We start from the raw sequence: 19,944 nt of genomic DNA on the forward strand, positions 1-19,944 counted from the left end.
CATGCGCCTTTTGATCGCTGTCAGGAATTGTTCCTTTGCCAGTGTATATAGCAAAATGAAGGACAAGTCCATCTGATGACGCTAAAATAAAATTTTTGAGGCCAAGTGGATTAGGTTTGGAAGGTACATATGTTCGCATCTTTCACCTCCCCGTGAATGGAATCATCTGCTCATCCACAGAAAGGTGTTGAGACAAGGGTAAACTAATACATTTATTTCTAAAAGCATCAATTAAAGGTCTAACCTTCCAAAGTTTGTCATTTACGTCATGATCTTCCAAATTATTTACAAAATGCAGATTATTTCGTAATTTGTAGTATCTATCTCTTGTCATGATTGATGATACAAGTGGAATATCCAGTTGCATATTCCAGTAAAGTCTTGCCTGGGGCAATTTCAATGTACCCATCAATATCTCAATTCCGACAAGGGACAAAATTTCATCAGTATTTGTATCCAGACTTTTTGAGTTCTTTTGGCAATGATATAAATTAGTTTGTCCTGCAACATTTTTCCAGAAATTTTTATCGAAGTACTCGAAGAAAAACTGTGAAGTGTTTCTCAGTTCACCATCAGTCTGTTCTTCAAATTTGTCGTCAGAAGGCTGTCGATTACACATCCTGCAAACAAATAGTACCACTGAAAAATACTGATCTAAATCGTGTCAGATGACACACAAAACTACACAAATGTATTGCTTACTTAGATTGCCTCCATCTTAGGGGACGACAGTGAGGAGATGAAGCTGATGCAGGTGCCTCAGGAGTAACATCCACATTGCATCCTTCAACTTCAAGCACACCAATTCGTTCAGGTGGAGTTGGAGGTTCAGCAACAGGATCAACTTCGTCTGAAGGAACTCAAGTCACTCGTCTCGAGCAGTTTTATAATTTCATCGTCTATTAGAGCTCAGAAGCGAAAATGAAATAAAGTAACTGTTGATGTAATGGAATAAAGAAATGAAACTGAACGTAATAACAAAATTAAAAACTTTTGAGTTTTCACCAGGATTGGAACCCAGAATCTATGTGTTTCGAATCCAACACGCTACCTATTTTTTTTCTTATTTTTATCTCATTTTGTTCTTTATTGTTCGTTCCATTTGTTCGGGGCGGACGTCCTATGACAGCCATTCAGGTTCATCGTTGATCTATTAACTCAGTTTTTTGTTACAGAGGGCGACTAACCCTCTGACCGAACACGCTGAGCTACCGTGCCGGTTCCATTAAACCACAACAACCACAATAACTTACGAGCACTCCTAGAGTATTAGTAGCTAAACTTTCGACTTTAATTTAGATTACGTTTTAAATTACGATTTCACAATGACATCAGTCTTAGCGTTAGTACCACTAGATTCTGTGAGCTAAGACCGGATGTACACAAATGTGTACTTAAAATTCAACAGTCGATCTTTGTAAAACTACGAAACTATCGGTTTCATTGCATACACATATCACTTTCTTGATGTCTTGTTTGGAGTAAGACACGATAGAAACAGTAATACAATTCAAAAAGGATTATTGAAACTGAATTTACCTTTCTCGCGTGTCGCAGATGACGCCATCCTTCAGATCGGAGGTTTCAGGATGCAAGAAAACCCGCCAAAACTGACTTGCGCACGACCTAGCGGCAGAAACAGAAACCGCATAATGTGCACAGTCGTGCATATCTGGTCTCAATTCAGGAAAACGTCATTTGGCAGGGTGACACTACAAGGACCTGATGTGCACATATGTGTATGTCGGGACTGAAGAGGCTAAGGATGCGACACTGAAATTGCGTCGAGATTAAATGCTGTAGGCTCCAGGGCGGGTTCTGTCCTAGAGAGTAACACTTCTGCGGCCTTCACATGAATGCTCTCCTCGGAGTCTTGTAGTTTGTGTCCGACGCAATACTGCCTATTTACTGTAAACCTCGCACCCTTCTACTAATGATGCGACACAGAAATTGCGTCGAGATTAAATACTATGGGCTCCAGAGCGGAATTACTCCTACAGAGTAACACCGCTGTGGCCTCCACATGAAAGCTCTTCTGGGAGTCTTGTAGTTTGTATCCGACGCAATACTGCCTATTTACTGTAAACCTCGCACCCTTCTACTAATGATGCGACACAGAAATTGCGTCGAGATTAAATACTATGGGCTCCAGAGCGGAATTACTCCTACAGAGTAACACCGCTGTGGCCTCCACATGAAAGCTCTTCTGGGAGTCTTGTAGTTTGTATCCGACGCAATACTGCCTATTTACTGTAAACCTCGCACCCTTCTACTAATGATGCGACACAGAAATTGCGTCGAGATTAAATACTATAGGCTCCAGGGCGGATTTTATCCTACAGAGTAACACCGCTGCGGCCTCTACATGAAAGCTTTCCTGGGAGACTTGTAGTTTCTATCCTACACATTACTACCTATTTACCGTAAACCTCGCACCCTTCTACCAATGATGCGACACAGAAATTGCGTCGAGATTAAATGCTGTAGGCTGCAGGGCTGGTTTACTCCTACAGAGTAACATGGTTACGGTTGCCACATGAAAGCTCTACTGGGAGTCTTGTAGTTTGTATCCGAAGCGCTACTGTCCATTTACTGTAACCCTGGCACCATTCTACTTAGAATGTGACACTGAAATTGCGTCGAGATGAAATACTATAGGCTCCAGGGCGGATTTTATCCTACAGAGTAACACCGCTGCGGCCTCTACATGAAAGCTTTCCTGGGAGACTTGTAGTTTCTATCCTACGCATTACTACCTATTTACCGTAAACCTCGCACCCTTCTACCAATGATGCGACACAGAAATTGCGTCGAGATTAAATACTATAGGCTCCAGGGCGGATTTTATCCTACAGAGTAACACCGCTGCGGCCTCTACATGAAAGCTTTCCTGGGAGACTTGTAGTTTCTATCCTACGCATTACTACCTATTTACTGTAAACCTCGCACCCTTCTACTAATGATGCGACACAGAAATTGCGTCGAGATTAAATACTATAGGCTCCAGGGCGGATTTTATCCTACAGAGTAACACCGCTGCGGCCTCTACATGAAAGCTTTCCTGGGAGACTTGTAGTTTCTATCCTACGCATTACTACCTATTTACCGTAAACCTCGCACCCTTCTACCAATGATGCGACACAGAAATTGCGTCGAGATTAAATGCTGTAGGCTGCAGGGCTGGTTTACTCCTACAGAGTAACATGGTTACGGTTGCCACATGAAAGCTGTACTGGGAGTCTTGTAGTTTGTATCCGAAGCGCTACTGTCCATTTACTGTAACCCTGGCACCATTCTACTTAGAATGTGACACTGAAATTGCGTCGAGATGAAATACTATAGGCTCCAGGGCGGGTTTACTCCCACGGAGTAACAGGGCTACGGTCGCCACACGAAAATTCTCCTGGGAATCTTTTAGTTTGTAGCCGACGCACTACTGCCCATTTACGGTAACCCTCGCACGCTTCTATTAAGGATGCGACACAGAAATTGCGTCTAGATTAAGTACTAGAGGCTCCGTGGCGGCGTGTCTCCTAGAGAGTTATACGGTTGCGGTCACCACATTAAAGCTCTGTTGGGAGTCTTGTAGTTTGTATTCGACGCACTAATGCCCATTTATTGTCACCCTCGCACCCTTGTACTAAGGATGCGATCCAGAAATTGCGTCGAGGTTAAAGACTATAGGCTCCATGGTGGCCTAACTCCAACAGAGTAACACGGTGCAGTTGCCAAACGAAAGCTCTTCTGTGATCTCGTAGTCTGTAACCGACGAACTACTGCTGATTTACTGTAACTCTCATAACCTTCTACTAAGGATGCAATGATGCGGCATAGAAATTGCGTCGAGATTAAGCTTAGTAAAGGCTACCTCTTTACACCGTCGTGGGCGGAAGGAGGTGATTCATGGTGGCACTGAAGTTTTGATGGAACGTAGTTTATTGTTCCTCACTTCCAGCCCCTGGGACTCTCACCGATATATGGCCTTCCTGGTCACAAATGAAGTGACAGTTCTCAGAGGGACTGAGCAGCTGGCAGGGGGAGAAAGGGAGAAACCCTCCTGCGGCATGAGCGAGCCATTGAAGCGATGCCAACACCACTGACTTCCACTCCTGTCACGGCAGGTGGTCCTGTCACGAAGCCAAAATCCAGGATTGAAGAACAAGTTGAATTACAAACAAATAACATGCAACTCTCCTCTTTATTAAATTAGGGAGCAACGAGGGTGATAAAGCCATAAGGAAAACCATAATTAAAGCAGTAAACCCTAGAGGTGACATAATAAAAGTTAAAGCAATAAGGAACCCAGCAAACACAGTAATTCTTCAAACTGAGACACAAGCAGACAGAGAAGAGGAAGATTATAGAAGAAACAGCAAGCTTAAAGGACATCCGATGCGAAGAATCCAGAAAAGTAAGTTACTACTGGCAGGACGCAAGATTCCAACAACACTATCAAATCAAGACTTTCTAGAAGAACTATCAGAAATAAATCTCAGTGACCACATTAACAAAAGGGAATTTTAACAAGAAGTCAAAATACAATTCAAAACAGGTCCGAAAGGGAAAAGAATGTTAAATAATAGTCTACAGGCGACTCTGCGGGTCAGATCACTGTCATTAGATAGGGATAGGGAAGCTTTCTGCGGGAAATGTGCAAAACCCGGTCATAAAAAGTTCCAGTGTCATGAAGAATAGCTGTAGGCTGTATTCCTTGCAAGAACAGGAAAAGAACATGTAACAAAGCCAGAGAGATTGGAGTACGCTACTTACAAAGAACTCTACAAAAGGCAAATACAATGAAAGGAGTATGACGTCACCAAAAATGTCAACTAGCACACACCAAAACAGAAGCACTGAGACAACACTCTTTGGATTTCTAGGAAGAGATATGAATCCAAGTATCAGCTACGGAAATGTACAGAAGTCCTCTCAACAAAACACGGATATTATCACCAGGATCCAACCTCGCAGAAGCAAACAGAAATCACCAGCAACCAAAACAAGAGCGTGGCGACGTGCAGTAGCCTGGAGGCAACAACTTGGGCCGCTGCTAACCACAAACACTCCAACGGATATGAATCCCATCAATAGTTGCGATATTGTGGAAGAAAAATATTTAGGCTAACAGATTACATCGGGGATGTGTGTTTCTACTGCGCCATGGACTATATGTGGCGAGGCACATCAAACACGAAGTTTTCCTGTGGGAAACACTCCAAACGCTGACTTTTCTTAGAATAATAGAACTGGAAGAGGAAGCCCTGAGTGAAGAAGAGTTTAAAAACAACACACTGCCCACAACAGAAGTACATAAAGATGGCGATAGACATCCAAGATAGGGTCATGCCCACCAAGACAAGGACCATGACACAGTCGTTAAACACAACACATCACACATAACAGAAGTACATATAAATGACAACAAAAGTCCGAGGCACGGTCAAGCCCATCTAGAACAGGATTATGACACAGGCATAACACCAGTATCTCTAGACACACGGAACCGACATAAACGTAAATTAATTCTTCCCGCGCCAGAGAATAAGTTACCATATAATGAAATAACAGCTTTAGAAAGATATGAATATGACGCATCAAAATATAAACCATACATGTAAAATATACGTTTCGTCTACGGTGGCAGCGAACACAAAAAGACAACTCAGGAACAAGAGACAGTTGTCAATGAGAAAGAAACACAAACAGAAAACTTCAGTCAAACAAAAAGTGACTACACACCGTTTGGATACGAAAAATAATATGAACGCACAAAAAGCTCACACTACAAATCACACCAATCCTCAACTGATGAGACATCACATCACCGAAAACCGGAAACTACATCAACAGATAAATAACACGAGCCAGAACACCATACAAAGTTACAAAACCATGACTTTAGAAACAAAATAGACTACGATGACCGAGCGGGGTGGCGCAGTGGTTAGACACTGGACTCGCAGTCGGGAGGACGACGATTCAATCTCGCGTCCGGCCATCCTGATTTAGGTTTTCCGTGATTTCCCTAAATCACTCCAGGCAAATGCCGGGATGGTTCCTCTGAAAGGGCACGGCCAACTTCCTTCCCCATCCTTTCCTAATCCGATGAGACCGATGACCACGCTGTCTGGTCTCCTTCCCCAAAACAACCAACCAACCAAGACTACGATGACAGCGAATAGAAGGGCGACTAAATCGACAGGAAAAGAAAGGAGTTTATCAAACTGCACAAAGACTGGCAACAAGACTGAATCACACATGGGCGACACTATATGCTACCCCACGACGGAACAAACAGACAGAATGATTTTGCGAACCGAAAACCTACCAACACATAAACTCGAACTCAACATCATGTAAACGAAGAAATGAAGAGCTTAACCATAGCAATGTCTACAAGGGCTTGGTAAGGGCGGATGGACGCGTGTACCACGATTACATCCAAGGCGGCCGAAGTTATTTGTTCTTACTAATTTTCCATAGTGAAAGCCTTGCAGCTAAACGGTATGTGTAGCACGGCGGTGGCCGCAGAGCTTGGTAGGCTGGTGAACGAGGTGTGCGCCGACATATTGTGTTTCCGAGAACTGTACACAGGAGACGAAAGAATTCCACGCCTTCCGAGGCAGTACATGCAAATCACAGTTACGAACAAGGCCAAGGCTGCAATAATTGTAGTAAACAATAACATTACTGTAACGCACATAACGCAATTGCGTAGACATCATACGGTTACAGTCGAAATAACTTTAGCCAGGGCAACGTATTATTTCGTCGAGCTACGCCTAGTACTCACTTCATATAGAGCTCTTTGCTGAAGTAATAAAAGATATTTCTCGATTTGAAAATGCCAGACGACTACTTACGTTAACTGACATAAATACTAGGTCAACTCTCCGACACTCTGACAGAAAAGATGCCAGGGGACAAATAAAATAGGACGTTATAAACGAATGTAATGTTTTCGTTTCAAACAAAGCAGGTCAGCCGCCAATTTATCACAGAAATAGTAGAGTAGGCAGCACAAGGCAATTCTTTTGCAAACAGATTATCATTAATACAGGTAGCGAACTGGCAGGTGCTCGATAAGAGAACACTCAGTGATCATAACGCAGTAATTATATACACTAAAACTAAGCCAGACCCAGACACAATAGAACACCCAATGTTGCTGCAACGCAAAGCGAACTGGCAAAAACTAAGGCACGTGACTGAAGAATTTCCTCCATTAATCACCCAAGGAAGCATAGGTTACAGAGCTCACATTCTTACAAACATCTTACAGAGAGCACAACCTACAGGAATACCTGCAGCACGCGACGCACCTAAACAAAGGGCACCATGGTCAGCACTATTAACAAGACTAAGAAAACACTCTTATGATGAGCAACGATACCAAACATCAAAGAAAGCCCAGGGGAGAGAAATTAGACTTTAACATTATCGTGAAGCTAAAACACGATACAAGACGAACTGCATACGACCAAGAAAGATCACTGGGACACATATGTTTGGACAAACCTACAGGAAAACATCTTCGGAGAGCAGTTTAAGTGCAGAATGAACGTATAAAGACCCCTTCAGTATTATCAACACTGTAGAAACGAGATGGTACTACCACAACAGGCTGGAGATTCACAGCACAGCATCTCCTCAACAGACTACTTCCTGACGACGACCGCACTCGGGACAACCAACTTCACACCGCCCTTTGCAGACTACCTTACGACAAATACGAAAACGAAGGTATCACCAGCCCCTTTGCACGCGAGGAAGTCGCACTGGCAATAGAGAAAATAAAGAAGAAAAAGCCTCTGGACCCTGACTGCATCCACCCTTGAACTATCAAACAAGCTGCTCCACTTATCCTACCATACCTGACAGACTTACTCTACTCTAATAAAAGGACGAATACCGAATACATGGAAAATAGAAAATGCAGTTATAATCAAGAAAGCGAAGGACAAAGATCCGAGTGACTCTAAGACATACGCACCAATATGCCTCATTAATATTCTGTCATAGGATTGTTGTATGACAGACTTCAGTTGTACCGACAGATCTTCGGGATATAGAGATGACACAGACAGTACATGACAAATACATAGTAGCAATCCTAGTTGACATAACTGGTGCTTTCGACAACCTTGGTGGCCGGCGCAGTTTGCAAGATTTAGAGAGATGAATATTCCACTTGCTTTACACAACAGCCATAGGTATTATTGTAAAAACAGGATGGTAGAATGGAAGACTGGTGACCAATAGGTTGTAAAGAGTGTAAGAAATGGGTGTCCGCAAGGACATGTATGCGGACCGATTTTCTGGGACATACCCATAGAACCTCTACTGAATGCACTAAGAGACAACTACATGGCTGAGAGGGTGGTTGCGTAAGCCGATGACCTTATGTTCACGGCATCTGCAAACTCCACAAGTTCCAATCAGAGAATAAAGCCCCGCGGCTCCACGCGTTCACTGGTGAATGGTGCACGAACAACAAAATCACGATAGCAACAAACAAAACAGTTCACTACTTCTAAGAAGCACACTGAAAATAAATCCAATTATAAACAACATATCTACAAAAACGAAAGCTACGATAAGATACCTCGTCATTTATAAAGACGAACATAAACACTTTAACGGACATCCGAGATTGACAATTAACAAAGCGACGAAAATTATGCATATACTTGCAACACTGAAGTCTATAAGATACAGACCACTTCTTCAGACAATGAGCACATGTTACACAGCACTTTTTGAGCCAATAACTTGTTTTTAGGCTAGTGCTTGGGCACATCGATTACGCTTAGGTAACGGTACGCATAAAACCATTGTGAGGCGCGGCCAGAGTAGTATTCTAGTCAGAATCTTGGGGGCTTTTTGGCACGACCTCGACTGAGGCACTGTGCGTGATACTGGGACTTTTCCCTGTAGATATTACGATTCCCCACACAGCAGCTGCTTCCTGCCCGAAATGTGAAGACGCAACGAAATAAGAGAAATAATTGGACAAGACATAACCGACAAACGGAGATTAAGCAAGTGGAGAATTGATACGTGGCAAACAGAATGGGACACAACAGACAGGGGAAGAGGAATCTACTCTTTCCTCCACAGTATACGAGAGCAGATGAATTTAAATTACATAAATCCAACACGCGGAATGGTGCACTTTCTCAAGGCCATGGCCCGTATTCTGTGCATCTCCACAGGTTTGGCGTAAAACAGACTCACACTTATTCTTGTGGTGAGAATGGTACATGTGAACACATAGTTCAGACACAGAAGGCCAAGTTTAGGAAAACAGGACCTAGGACAGTTAATACACAAGGACATAGGACAGTTAATACGCAGACAAGTTGACTGGAAATCTATAAACAACATCACAGACGAAGTATCGCGAACACTACATGCAGCATACAAGCAGGAAAGACATACTCTAGAATAGGACAGGCTCCACATCGAACAGGTCAGCAGTACATAGTAAACGACACAGACACAAATCGACACGGAGTCGCTAGCGGTATCAAAAACAGAAAGTCAAGACGAGAAAGACATACAAACATTGCAAAATCCACAGTAAAAGAGCGCAGGCGACTTCTGTGTATAAGAAGGGTAAAAGGAGGGACCCACAAAATTACAGATATACTTCTTAGTCCAAAAATAAAAGATAACCATTCCCAATTGCAAGATAAATGTTGATGGTATTACCAAATCCTTCTAACAGCTTATGACGTGTAACCAAAGATATTATTCCAACTCACAAATGCACTGACCTTCACAACCACACAGCAAGATCAACTATAGCATCACTTACTGTGTTCACAAAATTGTTAAAAATATAATTGCTACTGCATTTCACAATTACAAATGATAGATAAAAGCATATATGTTGCAATTACATGAAAGTATTTGTATGTACAACGGAATCTGAACTCACAAGGATAAAAAGAAGTATGTTACAGATACTCAAAAATTCTGATAGGTGGGACTGGTTTGGAAAACAAAAATATTTTGTTACCAATAACTGATCAAAATAATCCAAAATTCTAAATAATCCCGGGTAAAAAATTAACGTCGACACCGCTTGAAAAAAATGATGTGAAAAGAAGTCGCTACAGGACTACACAGCATGAGAACACTTTCAGATAACTGCAGTCTCAGATTTTATGAAAGTGTAGTTTTTACTGAGCAGAGGAACATAAGATGCATGTTTTATTTGGGTCGCCAATAATGTGAGGTGCACGTGTTCCTATGTTGGCATCAATCACTTCCAGAGATGTTGATGTGCAAGCCTTGATATTATAGTAATATGCTATCTAAATGGTAATAATGCCTCAGAAGTAGTTACACAACATACAGTCTCATACAAATGAGAGAAACAGGTAGTAACGGGCCTCAAAATATCAGTGTATTACAAAATATAGAAGTACAAAACACATGAAAGTAACTAGGTGTTTCTAATTTGTGTTAGCTTCACACCTTCAACGATCCGCAATGCAATGCCTCTTCTACCTCGAATATGTATTTACCTGGTCACAGTAAATGTAATAATTAAGCATCCGAGTAGGATGCCATTCAAAAGCATTCCCACATTTCTCTTACACAAAATGACTAACTTTCAGCGATGCTATGTTACGTCCAAAGAATAGCTTTCTTTTCGGTCGCTGTTCCCCCAAACTTAGGTGAACAATATGTCGGTGCTTTGCGTTCAGTATATTTAAGTAAAACACGAATAAAGGACACGATCTAGCTAGAACTATAATTTTCTGTTAAAAAATAATATAGTGTTCTTGAAAGTTATAGAAACAAATTACAAGAATATAGTGAGAATCGTATGCACATTCAGCTTCACAAAACAAGCTTACATCGTTGGAAGCAGAGTGTGATATTATGCTGATCTTCTCTTTCTCGTAAATCTTAACAGGGAGGAATTAAAGACAAAATAGAAATAAACGCAGGTAGAAATTATTCAGAAACCAATTTTTCAACGTATGATAAATTTCTATCCGCTCTCAGCCTACACCACTGCATATAGAGGGTGTCCATAACTAAAGTTACAGTAGATAGAGAAGAACTGCCCATGATGACATGACATTCTAACAGAATATTATTGACATGGGGAAACTTCATGGAACAAAAAAATTTAACGACAATATTTACCAACAGATGACGCAGTTGCACATTACTGTTTGATGTCCATGGCAGCACAAGTTCATCACTTCTGGCACGATCAGTTAGGTAGGTCGATCCACCATGGTAGTGACGTACCACATAGGATGGGTTTCTAATTGCACTCAGCCTACAAGTCACTAAAATGGTAAAATGACATCGGTTTTTAGTTGTAATTCGACTAAAATTATCATAAAAAGCAAGATGACACGGGTTTCTAATTCTTGTGAAACTGCCGCAAGACATGTTAATAATTATGCCCACTGTTTTCTGCTACAAGCTGATATCTCGAGAAACAACATATTCCGCAACTGATCGCAGTATCTTGGTGATCACGTTCAGAATGCGTTGTGCAATGCGTTCCATTAATTCAGCTACGTCCGTAATTGGAGCACTGAACACAACATCTTTCATATAACCCCACGTAAGACGCACGGATAAAGATCAGGTGACCCGGAAGACCGGCTGTAGGGAAATGACGGCTGATAATTCTAACATTTCCGAAATTCCCCTGCAGCCGATTCATTGGCTGTACAACGTGCGGAAGAGAGCCATCTTGCATAAAAATGACCCTACAAACACGCATGCACGCTATGAAAGGGTCGGACTGACGTTGGTGCGCTTAACAATCTCGTAGCGTTTACCAGTGACGGTACAGATAATAGGATCAACAGGGCTACTTGCCTCGAAAAACACGATCGACGGCGTCGTCATCCCGAGCCGCATAGTCGCCTTTGCAGATGGAAGTGGTACCGACTGATGTGCGTGTGGATTTTCTCTTGCCCATACTCTGCATTGAAATGTCTCTGGAGGTCTTCGTTTGTTCGTTTGTCCACCGAATGTTGCATAGTCAGTCATTGTCCACTTACAAGTGAACAAGAAATTCCAGAGCGAAAGTTTGTCTTGCTAGCAAGTCAGCAGGAAGCAACCCCTGAACATGGGTCATCTTGTACGGTTAGAAATGCAGGATGTTTCGTAGGACTTGCTCGTAGGCATGTGCAACGTTCGGGCAGTTCCCCATGCACTGCATCACTACAAAAAAAAAAAAAAAAAAAAAAAAAATGTTTCAAATGGCTCTGAGCACTATGGGACTCAACATCTTAGGTCATAAGTCCCCTAGAACTTACAACTAGTTAAACCTAACTAACCTAAGGACATCACACACACCCATGCCCGAGGCAGGATTCGAACCTGCGACCGTAGCAGCCTCGCGGTTCCGGACTGCAGCGCCAGAACCGCACGGCCACCGCGGCCGGCTTTTCCTCACTACCACTCGACCCCTACTGCAGTGCTGTGTCCATACCTTCGACAGATGTCACATCAAGTGCTTTCCTCCCTATGTTACACTGCACTAAAAATTAAAAAGGTATATAATGAAATGAAGGTCTATCTTTTCGAATTTTGTAATGATTTTTCTCCATAACCCAAGCATACATCGGACCAGTGCCTTTTTCCATACCCCTGAGTGCCCGAAGCTTCTGCATGGCTACTGGCACACAGCCACCGTTCTGGTAAAAAGAGCTCTACCAGCAGCGCGCGACCCTTCAAGTAGACAGCCATGCTGGGCGTGTCGGAGCAAACTGAGGGGCAGCCGCGTGGCGCGCGTCTGTCTGTTGTGGAGCGTACTCTGACGCTTACTACTGGTCAATTTTTTTTTTTTTTTGCCGTTCCCCCCCCCCCCCCCCCTCCCCTGTGTCAGTAATATGATGTTAAAATATGGCGTCATTCTGAGCAGTGTTCTCTTTCTACAACGTTTTGAAACTGGTACGTTGATTACGGGCACTTTGTAGATATATGCAAGTGAAAACCGGAACGTGGAAGAATGCAAAGTGACGACCGAATTCACCTTAAATGGTACCATAGAATGCCGCACAAAAAGAAAATTTTGAATTGTTTTTTCCAGCAATCTTGCAAGCAGTACAAACTATTCAACATTACAACTCTCCATGAGGCAAGCATAGTTTACTCAGAATAGTATGCTACATTAAATATAGCTCCAAACCAGACACGTCTCAACACTCCAAGCACTGTACACGAATGTGTATTCGCACACCAACTTCAAACAAGGAGCACATACGAATTCTCCGTCACCAATGAGAACTTTCCAATGCAGTGGCAATGCAAAGGGTTTGCAAATATGTCAGAATAGATTTGTATTGAAGGTTAATATCGCAGACATAGTCGTGACATAAACATTACTGATTTTGAGAATGAGACAATAGCTGGTGTGAAAAAGAACGAACTAACAACAGACAGCTTCAGTAGGCCTTTGGAATCTTCACACTAAATTATCTGCCTACAAAAAACTATTGAGACTGGGAAAACTGAGGAGTCTGAAGAATGTTTTTCGAAATATTCATTCTTTGCCAGCTCTATCATGTGTACCTTTACCGCGACACATAAATATATTTATCACTGATATATGTTTTTGATTATGATCAGTGTTGTTTTTCTGGGGGAACGCTGGGGGATGCGTACCCCTAAACTTTTTCGTCAACAAAGTACACTACTGGCCATTAAAAATGCTACACCACGAAGATGACGTGCTACAGACGCGGAATTTAGCCAACAGGAAGAAGATGCTGTGATATGCAAATGATTAGCTTTTCATAGCATTCACACAAGGTTGGCAACTGTGGCGGCACCTACTATGTGCTGACATGAGGAAAATTTCAAACCGATTTCTCATACACATACAGCAGTTGACCGGCGTTGCCTGGTGAAACGTTGCTGTGATACCACGTGTAAGGAGAAGAAATGCGTACCATATCGTTTCCGACTTTGATAGAGGTCGGATTGTAGCCTATCGCGATTGCGTTTTATCGTATCGTGATATTGCTGCTCGCGTTGGTCGAGATCCAATGGCTGTTAGCAGAATATGGAATCGGTGGGTTCAGGAGGGTAATACGGAACACCGTGCTAGATCTCAACGGCCTCGTATCACTAGCAGTCGAGATGACAGGCATCTTATCCGCATGGCTGTAACGGATCGTGCAGGCACGTTTCGATCCCTGAGTCAACAGATGGGGACGTTTGCAAGACAAAAACCATCTGCACGAACAGTTCGGCAACGTTTGCAGCAGCATGGACTATCAGCTCGGAGACCATGGCTGCGGTTACCCTTGACGCTGCATCACAGACAGGAGCGCCTGCGATGGTGTACTCAACGACGAACCTGGGTGCACGAATGGCAAAACTTCATTTTTTCGGATGAATCCAGTTTTTGTTTACAGCATCATGATGGTCGCATCCGTGTTTGGCGACATCGCGGTGAACGCTTATTGCAAGCGTGTATTCGTCATCGCCATAATGGCGTATCACCCGGCATGATGTTATGGGGTACCATTGGTTACACGTCTCGGTCACCTCTTGTTCGCATTTACGGCACTTTCAACAGTGGACCCTACATTTCAGATGTGTTACGACCCGCGGCTCTACCCTTCATTCGATCCCTGCGAAACCCTACATTTCAGCAGGATAATGCACGACCGCATGTTGCAGGTCCTGCACGGGCCTTTCTGGATACAGAAAATGTTCGAGTGCTGCCCTGGCCAGCACATTCTGCAGATCTCTCACCAACTGAAAACGTCTGGTCAATGGTGGCCGAGCAACTGGCTCGTCACAATACGCCAGTCACCACTCTTGATGAACTATGGTATCGTGTTGAAGCTGCATGGGCAGCTGTACCTGTACACGCCATCCAAGCTCTGTTTGACTCAATGCCCAGCCGTATCAAGGCCTTTATTACAGCCAGAGGTGGTTGTTCTGGGTACCGATTTCTCAGGATCTATGCATCCAAATTGCGTTAAAATATAATCACATGTCAGTTCTAGAATAATATATGTGTCCAATGAATGCCAGTTTATCATCTGCATTTCTTCTTGGTGTAGCTATTTTAATAGCCAGTAGCGTATTTTTTTTTTTTTTTTTTTTTTTTTTTTTTTTTTTTTTTTTACTATGTTGAGAACTTGGAAGAGTGCCAAAGATTTATTTCACGAAAGTAATTTTTTTATTTCATTTAATCGTGTTGTTAATTGCAATACGAACGACACCAGTGCAGTTTTTGGTGGGAAAAGATATGTCGTTGACTGTTTCAAGCATTTCGAAGCTGCGGCAACGGTTCTCGATAACTGAGTCGCTGGCAGCCAGTTCGACGAGCATGTAGTGCCCTCGCCCGCTAATAGTCGGCGATGGTAGTGCAAAACGGATATCCGTATGCTCAAACGCCGAGCTACCGATAGATGTCTCTTCGGTCCCACTACTATGATCCTTCGCGATTCATCTTTGTTCTGTTGTTCTTGATACGTTTGCGTTGAACGAGTGAATGTGAACGTGGGTTTTCCCAAATGAATCTGATCGTCTCGCCAACAAGAGCTTCATTTCATCTTTGCATAGTCAGCAAGCCGATGTTCATAAAGTCGGTTGGTCCTCCACTGATGCAGTTCCAGCCTATGGACTATGTACGCTCCTAGTTCACGAAAGGCAGACATCTTGCTACTGATAGCAAGAGTAAAGTAAGACAGCGTCAAGACTAGCCATGAACTAAAGTCAGTTTGGAAACTGTTGAAATGCTATTAATGTAAGTTATACTGTAGTTTTAAAGTGAAATAAAATTTCAGCAGTATTAAAAATTGCGTCAGTTGAAGCATGGGATACCACCCATCATCTATGCCATTTCGAGAGCCAAACCAGGTTACAAAATATTTTTCTAATATAGTTTCTATTGTTGTTGATCATAGGTGTGGATGGTTTTTGTTGTATTGTGTCTTTTAGTGGTGTTTTACAGGGTAAAATATGTGTTCGGTAAGATTTCCTTGTATTGTTTTGTATGTCGGAGGGTTGATTGGACTCACCTGTTTCATTTGAGGTCTATTATAGGTCAGTTGAAGTGTACGATACCATTTTTTTCAATGGTCGGGGGTTGATGGGAATCGCATGCTTCATTTTAGGTGATATAAACTGAAGTGTTCGATACCACATTCACTTGTCTGTTTGGGTGTTTCTCAGTATCGCCTGCTTCATTTGAGTTGTAAAGTCAACTGAAGAGTCTGATACCATTTTTTTGTAGTTCGACATGTTGATGACGCATCCCATGCTTCGGTTACAAGTAATTTTCACTGCATTATATTCAATGTCGGAGTACCCTCAAACTTTTTCTTACAAAAAAAGCACTGATTATAATGGACAAGTTTTTGTAGTCATACAAGAGGTAGTTGGCAAATCGATGAGACTTCCACTTCAGAGACTGAAGTTATTAAGTGATAAATCTCACATGAAATTCATTGCGCTAAAATGGAACTATAGCAAAAAATATACGTACAGAGCTGCGTGAACCAGTTTTGAGGCTAAATACGACAATAGGAACAAAACTCTCAGACAGAGGACATCCTGCATAGTTTACTACATCCACACGTGTTATCCGTCTCTGTCTAAGTCTTGCTTGTCCTGTGTCGTCTGTTGTCTTTTCCATTGTTCGTTTTTATTCTGTGTGGGTGTTTGAAGTTTTGAAAAAAGGGACCGATGACTATAGCAGTCTGGTTCCTTCAATCCCACAAACCAATCAGCCACACGTGTTATCAGCACACACATTCTAAAGACTAAGCTTGTTTACTGTTGGAATGATTCATTACAGAGTGCATCGAAAGTGTCTTAAATGTGGATTTTAGTTTTATATTTTACTTTTACGTCATGTTGTGTTTGCGTCTTGTGATGTCCGTCACTGTCAATAATGAGCAATTCACCCCTCTGGTGCTGTTAATGGCCCGCTGTTCGTATACAGAAGAACAAATTGATGTCTACTGGTGAGCTCCGCCAAGCATTTTGAAAGGAAGGTGTTTTAAAGAAATTTTGATTATACATTTCAATGACATTCCTCGTTTGGAATCCTCTTCTGAATCACAGTTGTCTTGGGAGAATATCCTGACCTCTAGGATCGCCTAGGCTTGTATTAGTGACAACCTCTGTCACATTCGCTGCTCAACGTGACCATCAAAATTAGAACGCGTAAGAGCAATTATCATAATTAAAAGTTGTATTTTTATTACGTGCAACGGATAATTAGGATGAAAAAGGTATTCTTCATGACAGGCATGTGAGAGAAGGGAAGGCTGATATGCAGATGACAGCTACTTTGTAAATAACATGAACAGCTTCGCACTCGTTTACTCCCTGTCTCAATTTCAGAGCTATTAGGCGTTGGGCGACCATCTATATTTCTGATCATTTAATGCAATAGAGTAGGGGCCGAGGACGAGCAACTTTGGGTACTTCTGAAGCGTGAGATTCAGAAATCAAAGTATGAATTTATTATCTCGAATGAAAAACGGCCCACAGTTGCACTAATTATGTCTATTCTAAACCTTGACCATGTTATAATAATATAGCCTTCTTCAGAAATCCTGTTTTCACAGTTTTTAAGACGTATTCATATACCTATGTGCTGCCTTCACTAACTGGGCAGGTACGTATTTCATCATTTTCATTAGAGACAATTTCGTAACGGTTGCTGGTGTTGCTGCCATGATGAAAATAATGACTTTATTAATTTAGCAATAACACTCTCTACCGTATCTTCCTTCGCCGTCGGCGTTGTCGTTGTTACCGTGAGACACCGTTATACCAAGAGGAAAGGCGCGTCGATCTTAGAGCATGAGATATGATGACCTTAAGCCATTGACAACACTCAACGGTCACGCTAGCACCTAATTCCAGAATAGCTGCAGTAGTTAAGATCTACGAACTATCCCTTGTTGACCAGGTCCCCAAAACTTAACTCGTAACGAGATCCCTTCAAAGCAAATTGTCATAACGATCGTCTATAAAGGCTTCGTACAACGAGAAGAAATGTTACGGTTGATTGAATAATAACAGATACGACCAAACTGTCTTGTCTCTTCTGCTTTATTTAATATAACTTCGTTCACAGTTTCATTTCGCATTCACCACTCATTCACCGAAACCCTTTGATGAACAGTTTTGGTTGCTTAACACCAACAGTCAATGATAATGATACATCTTTTCTCCTTTTTATAAATTGAAGCCCGCTCTCCGTGATATAATAAAAAGAAACCGGTCTCAATACCGCGTCCCTCGTGAGATGCGAATAGACTTATCCCGGAATTGACCGCCCTGTAGGTGTACTCAACTTAATGACCACACTTCGCTGTCCGCTATTTCGCGTAACTGAATGTCCATTTGTTAGTCTGATTATACACTGTAGCTATTTAAAATTCGCCCCTATATTTTTCACAACGCACAACTAGCACTTCGTTACTTATTTTTTTTCTTTCTAAGAGTAAACGAAAAAAAAGACGCCGTATAATCGGCTTAGTCGACATAAAGCAAAACACCTTAATATGCCCAATTTCACCTCTTCTTATAGGATCGGCTACTTTACTCATTAATTTACTCCATATTGTTTCCAATAACACTAAAGAGGTATCGCCGTTATATTTTAATTGTATTCAAAAGCATGTTACTACTATTATGACCAGCCAAATCGTCACAAATCGCGCGGCGTGCGTTTTTAATGGTAACTTTACGCTATTCAATTTCCGTTGCAGCTATCTTGACTCGTAATGTTACACGGCCCCCCAGACTGTGATGTCTTGAAGAGGGTTCCAGATAGAACAGGCTTTTTTTGTACAGTGACAGGAGAGGGTATTTGTTTCGGTGAATACACTCACTCTCAGATTCACTCAACAAGTCAGTACATACATTCTACAATATTTAAGTTGAGTTAATGGGCCTAGACAAAATGCCTAAATTCCACATTTGTTTATAGGTTGTCTTAAAAACACTTCGCACTAATCACTTCATATTCACACCATATATTTTTCTCGGATGAAGCCATCAGTTCTTCAACCGACTGTGCAAGGCAGGGATCACAGCCGGGTTCGACGATTGGCATCCTACGCCAAAACCCTTATTAGGCCAATTGTTTAACCAGAGAGGATTTGGTCCTTTTCTGTTCCTCTTAATTCCACTTTTAAATCATCCATCCTCGCTGTTCGGTGAGAGGATAAATCGTATTTCAGCGTCGACATTGTTGCTGATACCAAGAAGGTATCTCATGGAAATCGTCGGTACATTCTTTAATTTTCTTTGTAAGTTAGTATAAGTACGTATTTATCCACTGGTGCTTTTATTTAGTCCACTGAGTGTAGTCTTGGTATCATTCAGTGTTTCTTGAATCTATATTTTGCTCATTATTGATAATACTTCTTCAGGTCTATGTGAGGGAACAAGCCTTTAATTACATCACTATCACAATCTGCCAGGAGGTAGCTCCCTTCATGAGGTATTTTCATTATTTTGTAAGGACCTGTATATAAATATTGCCATTTCTTATTCATTCTTTTCCTGGTTGATGCTTTTGGGTGATTTCTCAATAAAATTTCTTCCCCTACATCATATGTGACTACTTTCTTCACATTTTTATCAAAACGGGTTTTTCTCAATTGTGCTTGATGCTTCAGGTTTTCGTAGACCTTCTTCACCATATCTTCTTTCTTGGTAATCTTTTGTTCTATCGCAGGTATTTTCTTCATCCATTCTGGCACAATACTTTCACCAAATACTATTTGGTTAGGTGAATAACCAGTCGATAAGTGTGGTAAGTCATTATACACTCTCTCAAATTCATAAATCCAATCGATCCATTTATAATGTTGTTTGGGTATGTACGTCCGTAAAAATCGGTTCAACTCTCGGAAGATTCTCTCAAACGGATTTCCACAAGGGTAAAATCTTGAGATGTAAATGTGCTGG

Source organism: Schistocerca serialis, chromosome 1 (assembly GCF_023864345.2).
Source record: "Schistocerca serialis cubense isolate TAMUIC-IGC-003099 chromosome 1, iqSchSeri2.2, whole genome shotgun sequence".
In the NCBI taxonomy this organism is placed as follows: Eukaryota; Metazoa; Arthropoda; class Insecta; order Orthoptera; family Acrididae; genus Schistocerca; species Schistocerca serialis.